This window comes from Galeopterus variegatus, unplaced genomic scaffold (genome assembly GCF_000696425.1).
Source record: "Galeopterus variegatus unplaced genomic scaffold, G_variegatus-3.0.2 Scaffold1055, whole genome shotgun sequence".
Classification (NCBI taxonomy): domain Eukaryota; kingdom Metazoa; phylum Chordata; class Mammalia; order Dermoptera; family Cynocephalidae; genus Galeopterus; species Galeopterus variegatus.
In genome coordinates, this window is record NW_007727166.1 from 453518 (window position 1) to 461027 (window position 7510).

Here is a 7510-nt window from a genome sequence, read left to right on the forward strand (position 1 = left end):
AAGAGTCAGGGAGAGTATCCTGGAGGAAGTGATGTGTGGGCTGAGGGCTGGAGGGATGAATAGTAGTTGGACAGGTTAAAAAAGAGGAAAAGCATTTAATTCCAGGAGAGGGAATGTTAAGGCGGAAGGTTTAAAGTAAGAAGGTATTTAGTGTCATCATGGACTTCAGAGGCAGCCAGTGTTAACTGGAGTGTAGAACTGAGGAGTAGAATGGTGGGCCCAAACATATTGGGCCTTCTACATGGTGTCAAGTATTTGGATCTTTATCAGGACAGCAATGAGTGACCAAAAGAGTTTATTTTTGGTTTTGGTTTTGTTTATTGAGGTAAAATATACGTAAAATTTAGCATTTTGATAATTTTTAAGTATACATTTGGTGACATTAAGTACATTCACATTGTTGTGCAACCATTACTAGTATCCTCCATCTCCAGAACTTTTTCATTATCCCAAACTGAAACTCTGTAACCATTAAACAGTAACTCCTCATTCCTCTCTCCCTGCTGCCCCTGGCATCCATCATTCTACTTTCTGTCTCTGTGAATTTGACTATTCTATCTAAGTGCAATCATATAATATTTGTCCTTTTGTGTCTTGCTTATTTCACTTAGCATAATGCCTTCAAGGTTCATCCCTGATATAGTACACTAAAAAGGCTTTAAGAAAGGATAATTGTAATCATAATAGCATTCTTAAGAGATCATTCTGGCTGCTGTGTGAATTAATAAAAGGAAAAAAAAGTGGGTGAAGTGAAACTAGGAGGCAGGTGGAAAATTGGTGGACTTTACTATGCTGAAGACAATGGAGGTGGACTGAAGTGAACAGACTCAAGATATTTTCAGAAAAGTAGAGTCAATTGGATGTAGTGATATGCATAGGGTGAGTGAAAAGGAGTGGTGTCTTTTAACAACCTGGGATTGTGGTTGGAGGGTGATATGGCATGACCTTGAATTCTGTTTTGGACATGTTAAGTTTGAAGTGCCTGTCACACATCCAAGAAGAGGTATAGAATAATGTGTTGAATATAGAGGTCTAGAGCTTAGAAAAGACAATTGGCCAAGTGATATGAAGTTATAATCCATTAGCATATAAATAGCATTTGAAGAAATGGGAGTGGATGAAATTCCCTATGCAGAAGAATATAGAGTACAGAAAGAAAAAAAAAAAAAAGTCCAACACCAAGCTCTGAGAAACTCCAGCATTCAAAGGTCAGGAAATGCAGCATGAAAAAGTTAGGTTTTTCTACCTTTGAAAGACAACTTATTTAGAAACAATGACCCAGCAGGAAGAAGAGTTAAATATGTGTCTTTGACATGCCATCCAGCCTTCCATAAACCTGAATTCAAATCTCTTATGTTACATTAAAAGGCAAGGCAGATATACTTGTGAGCAAGTTGACATTTAGGAGCCTTCCTACAAGCCAAATTACCTAGAATTTGGTTAGGTTCTGTCTCAGTCAAGGAACAAGCAGTTGGCAGTTCTGTAAAATTGCCAACTGTAATTCTGAATGATTTCTCTGCCTTATGCAAGTGTATATAAATGGGAGGTGGGTTAAACCCTGGTTGGATAAATGTACAGGAAGATGGTGGGGTAGCAGTGCATTTAGTATTGTGTCTCTGGGCAGATTTCAGTTCAAGTCTCCACAGCAGCCGTGATCGCTGGGCGAAGAGTGCCTAGGGCAGTTGGCTAACATGCCCAATATCAAGATCTTCGGCAGCAGCTCCCACCAGGTCTTATCCCCCAAAATTGCTGACTGCCTGGGCCTGGAGCTAGGCAAGGTGATGACTAAGAAATTCAGCAACCAGGAACCTGTGTGGAAATTGGCGAAAGTGTACATGGAGAGGATGTCTGTTCACAGTGGTTGTGGTAAAATCAATGACAATCTAATGGAGCTTTTGATCATGATCAATGCCTGCAAAAGATTGCTTCAGCCAGCAGGCTTACTACAGTCATCCCATGCTTCCCTTGTGTCTGGCAGGATAAAAAAAGATAAGAGCCGGGCTCCAATCTCATCCAAGCTTGTTGCAAATATGCTTTCTGTAGCAGGCATAGATCATATTATCACCATGGACCTACATGTTTCTCAAATTCAGGGTTTTTCTGATATCCCAGTGGACAATTTGTATGCAGAGCCAGCTGTCCTGAAGTGGATGAGGGAGAACATCTCTGAGTGGAGGAACTGTGCTATTGTCTCACCTTATGCTGGTGGAGCTAAGAGAGTGACCTCCATTGCAGACTGGTTGAATGTGGCCTTTGCCTTGATTCACAAAGAACAGAATAAGGCCGATGAAGTGGACTGCATGGTGCTAGTGGGAGATGTGAAGGATTGGGTGGCCATCCTTGTGAATGACATGGCTGACACTTGTAGCACATTCTGCCATGCAGCTGACAAACTTCTCTCAGCTGGATCCACCAGAGTTTATGCTATCTTGACTCATGGAATCTTTTCTAGTCCTGTCATTTCTTGCATCAACAATGCATGCTTTGAAGCAGTAGTAGTCACCAACACTATACCTCAGGAGGATAAGATGAAGCATTGCTCTAAAATACAGGTGATCATCTCTGTGATCCTTGCAGAAGCCATCAGGAGAACTCATAATGGGGAATGTTTCCTACCTGTTCAGCAATGTTCCTTTATAATAGAATAACTTCTGAGGCTTTTTAAAAATAAAATTGACCCTACCCCCTTTTCCCTTGGTATTTGATGTCAAATTCAGCAGAAGACCCAGTTTGCTCCAGTGTAGCTTTCTACATCCCACATCAGATATATTAGAGTTTATTGTAAATTGGGGAAAGACAGATTGAGATTAACTGCTGGGATTTCTTACCTGCATTTTCTCATTCTGGCTTCCTTGATAATTTTGTGAGCCTTGAAGCTTTACATACAGCTCAGCTGCTGCAAGATTTCAAACTTTTGAGGGTGTTATGTAGGGGTGTGATTTGAATGTGACTGGGAAAGCTCAGACTACTTAGCATGCAAATGCTTCAGGGTTTTCTTTGTTTGGAACAACTAGCAACAAAGCCAACCCATATTGGACAAGTTCTCTCAGGTCTCTGCTAAATTATAGCAAGAGCCCTGGGCAACCCTAAACCTAGTCCTGGTAGCTGAGCTACCAGGTAAGGTAGTTCCTGGTAAGGCAGGAACAGGCAGCTGAGCTTGAGCAGCTGTGAGATGGGGTCATGGAGGGAAGTGCAGGGGACACAGCAGCACAGTGCAGCAAATGTTTTTTGGGAGGAAGAAGCCTGATCCATCACCATCTGCTTGACTACATAGCTTGGATTGTCCTTTGAACCTATTCCTTTTGATTTGTTTTTGCCTTCGGCCATCTTGACCTTTTCATGGCCAAAAATTCTCTTAGGCCCAAATGATCATTGTATCATAGTCTTCTGGAAAGTAAACTCTCTTCTTGCTATGTAATTGCTAACGTTCACACTAGATGATCTGCTGTAGCTTAATCTTCCTTAGCCTACAACCACCATGGTAGTAGGTTTTAGGTAGTGTTGTACTGCCTTTTGATTAATTTAAGTATTTAATTTTCATCTTCCTTCTCTGGATCTGTTTGGTCTCTCAAATGACCTGAGATTTCTGTTAAAAAGATTGATGTTATTGTCTCTTGTAGAGGAAACTAATAAAGTGTTGGGGGTGGGGGTGATAAATACATAAATAAATACGATGTTTGGTCAAATTCCATTTCCAAGTACAGTATTTATTAAAGACAGCTTTATAATGGGCCACAATAATCAACCACATTGTATATTGACAAAATAAAATAAAATTAAAAAAAAAAAGACAGCTTTACCCTCGCCCTTCACAAATCATTATTTGTATTCCAATTGTAATGATTTAAAGAAATGTATTTACCATAGGATATCAATCTTGGATGACTGTAACAGATAATAAATGATATGTTTGCAATTTATACTGAAAATCCAAGATGGTGAAGTGGGTGATCTAGGGCATTAGCCTTTTAATGGTTATTAGTTACATGGCTCACACAGAAACTGATAGTCAAAATAAGAAATACCAAAAAGTAGTTTATTAACAACATGTAGACAAAGCCTTAGAAGGCACCTATATGGCACACAATAAAAGCATGTATCACATAATTGTTATAAACAAAACACAACTCTACATTTGTGTACACTCATAATCCTAATCTGGTAGTGTCACGGGATGGTGGAGATCTATATTGAGGAATACTGGGATTGCCTCCTATTTAGGACTAGAACAGTCCCCCAAGTCCCTCTCCTACCCAAAAGCTCTACTAAACCTAAAAGGTGATGTCTCAATTAAGAAAATTCTATTGGAATAAGGCATTTATAGATAACCTCCCACAAGATTTTCATTTACTTGTAGCTGGCAAATAACTGATCGATGATTCTATATGAACCTAAAATTAATGCTGAACAATATGGCAAATATCATTTTAGCCCATTTGCTAAGCCTGAATCATAGGTTCTTCCAGACTGTACATTAGTTTATTATGTTAAATCTGATCTATTTGTAATATGCTCAAATTACTAGTTCCTACATATAGAAGGCAATATGAAGCCATTCAATATCTATTTGTATCCATAACTTATTCAGGTGTTTAAAGCTCTTATCTGAATAAAAGTTAATGGATGTCTCGAAGCTGTGATTCTGAAATTTTGTTCCTGTGCCAAAATAATAATAGTTTCTATACTCATGTTTCAATGTCAAATGGTTATTCATAAGGCTATATATATGTGAAAAGGATTGATATATGATAAATTGGACTTTTTCCTTTTGGAGTCTTCTATAAAGGATATCTCAGTCTGAATTAATTTATATGAATATTTCATATGCAAATATTAATATTTTAAATGGCAAAAAGATAAAAATTTTAAACATACAGATTGTGAAGGGCATTTTTCAAGAGATAATGAATGTCTTTGTTATCTCATTTCATCAGTGATCTTGATTCCTTGTTAGATGCTCTCGTAGGTTAAATAATGGCCCCCAAAAGATATCTATGTCCTACTCCCCAGAACCTGTGAATATTACCTTATGTAGACAAAAATGACTTTGCAGATATAATTAAGTCAACGGTCTTGAGATGGGGAGATTATCCTGAATTATCCCGGTTGGCTCTAAATGCAATCACAAGTGTCCTTAGAAGAGAGAGACGGGGGGAGATCTGACTACAGAACAGGAGAAGGCAACATGACCATAGAGACAGAGATTGGAGTGATGTAGTCACAAGCCAAGGAATGCCGGCAGACACCAAAAGCTGGAAAAGGCAAGAAATGTAGTCCTCTCCAGAACTTCCCAAGGGAGTCCAGTCCTGTCACCATTTTGATTAGGGCTCAGTGGTATGGATTTTGAACTTCTGGCCTGTGAGAAAATAAATTTCTGTTGTTTTGAGCCACCGAGTTTGTGGTAATTTGTTGTAGCAGCCACTGGAAACTAATAGAGATGCTTTAATTTTATGGAGGAGTATGAACCAGGGAACTTACGGCCCCGATTTTCTGGAGGCCTAAAGCATCATTTCAGGTGGCCAGCAAGAAACAAGATAAGGTAAAAAAGTCTATCCTAAGGCTCTACCAATGAATAACTGACAGAGGAATGAATGTATGTCAGATGTAGCACAAGTAAAGAATCAAGAAAATCATGCAGGTAATTATTTCAAGATTACTATTTTGTTTAAATTAAATAACTAAAGTAAAAAAATGTGTTTTCTTGAATCATCTAAGAAACAGAGTTGTCTGTTTATCCACCATGTAGAATTGGCTGCAGTATACTGTGAGTGTTCTGTATAGCACCTTAAGATTCTGAACACTGCCTATCAGAGCTAATGCAGAGCTGATGTTAGCAATTTTTCCTCATGAGAGAAGTGTTATTCTTGTTTCCCTTGATATCACTGACTCTTTTAGCTTCTGTTATATATTTTTCTAAATTTTGAAGGTATCTTCAAAACAGTTTATATTTATCACCTTCACTTACTCTCCTTTCATCCATGTATTCCCCATTCAAACCATCTATCAAATACTCACTAAACATATAGTACAAGATACTCAGGCCCCAGATTTCTCACCTAAAATAAGATCCCTGTACTTGAGGAGTTTAAAATAGGGAAGTCCAGACATGTATACAAATTGATAAAATATAAGATACAAAGTATGAATTATAAAAAGATACTGATTTTTAAAGCTAGAATTAGAATAAAAAGGAAGGTCTTAAATTAATAATCTAAGCTTCTATTTTAAGAACCTAGAACAAGAGCAAATAAACCCAAGAAAGGGGGTAATGAGAAGATGGAAATAATAAAGGGCAGAAATCAATGAAATAAAAAACAGAATAATAATAGAGAAAAATCAATGAAACTAAAAGTTGATCCTTTGAAACAATCAATAAAACTGATAAACCTCCTGCAAGAATGACAAAGAAATAAAGAGAGAAGACATATTTTACTAATAACAGGAATGAGGGGATAGCACCACTAACCTCATAAACAATAAAAACAAACAAACAAAAACCCTCTATGCACATAAATTTGACAACTTAGATAAAATGGACCAATTCCTCAAAGCCACAAACTACAAAAAGCCAACCATAAACTATTAAAAAATAAACAGATAAACTGAGTGATCCTATCGCTGTTAAAGAAATAGAATTAGTATTAAAAACCTCCTCCAAAAGGAATCGCCATGCCCAGATGGTTTCAATGGGAAATTTAAATATACATTTAAAGAAGAAATAATATCAATTTTACACAATCTTTTCCAGGAAACAGGAAAAGGGAGCATTCCCAGCTCATTTTACGTAGCCAGCATTACTGATTCCCAAATGAAACGAAGATACTATCAATGAGAAAACTAAAGACCAACATCCCTTATACACAGTCACAAAAATGCCCAACAATGTATTAGCAAGTTGAACCCACAGTATATAAAAAGAACAACATATCACAACCCAATGGAGTTTATCCTGGGAATGAAGGGCTGGTTCACAGTTTGAAAATCAATCAGTATAATCCACCATATTAACAGTCTAAAGAAGAAAAACCATACAACTATATCAGCTGATGCAGAAAAAATATTTGACAAAGTTTAGCATCCATTCTTGATAAAAACTCTCAGCAAACTAGGAACAGAAGAGAACTTCCCCAACCTAATTACGGGCATCTACAAAAACATCTCTACAGCTATTATCATATTAATGGTAAAAGACTGAATGCTTTCCTTCCTAAGATTATGAAGCAAAGTAAGGATATCCACTCTCACCATTTGACATCATAATGGCAAGTCTTTGCCACTGCAATAAGGTGAGAAAAAAAAAATAATAGGAGAGAAAGAAATGAAACTGTCCCTCTTTGCAGATGACATGCTTTTCTATGAAGAAAACCCCAAGAAATCCACACACACACACACAATATTCTCCCTACCAAAGGGTCAAATTTACTGTATGATAATTTTTTAAATCTGAAATTAAAACCCAGCAGGGAAAAAAAAGGCATTAGTTTTAAAATAGAAGCTCCTTCTTTTTAGA

General features: G+C 37.3%; 1 pseudogene; it reads left to right on the top strand.

The window, feature by feature from the left end:
- Positions 1 to 1691: 1691 nt before the first annotated feature.
- On the top strand, positions 1692 to 2668 carry LOC103591935 (annotated as a pseudogene).
- Positions 2669 to 7510: the final 4842 nt, after the last annotated feature.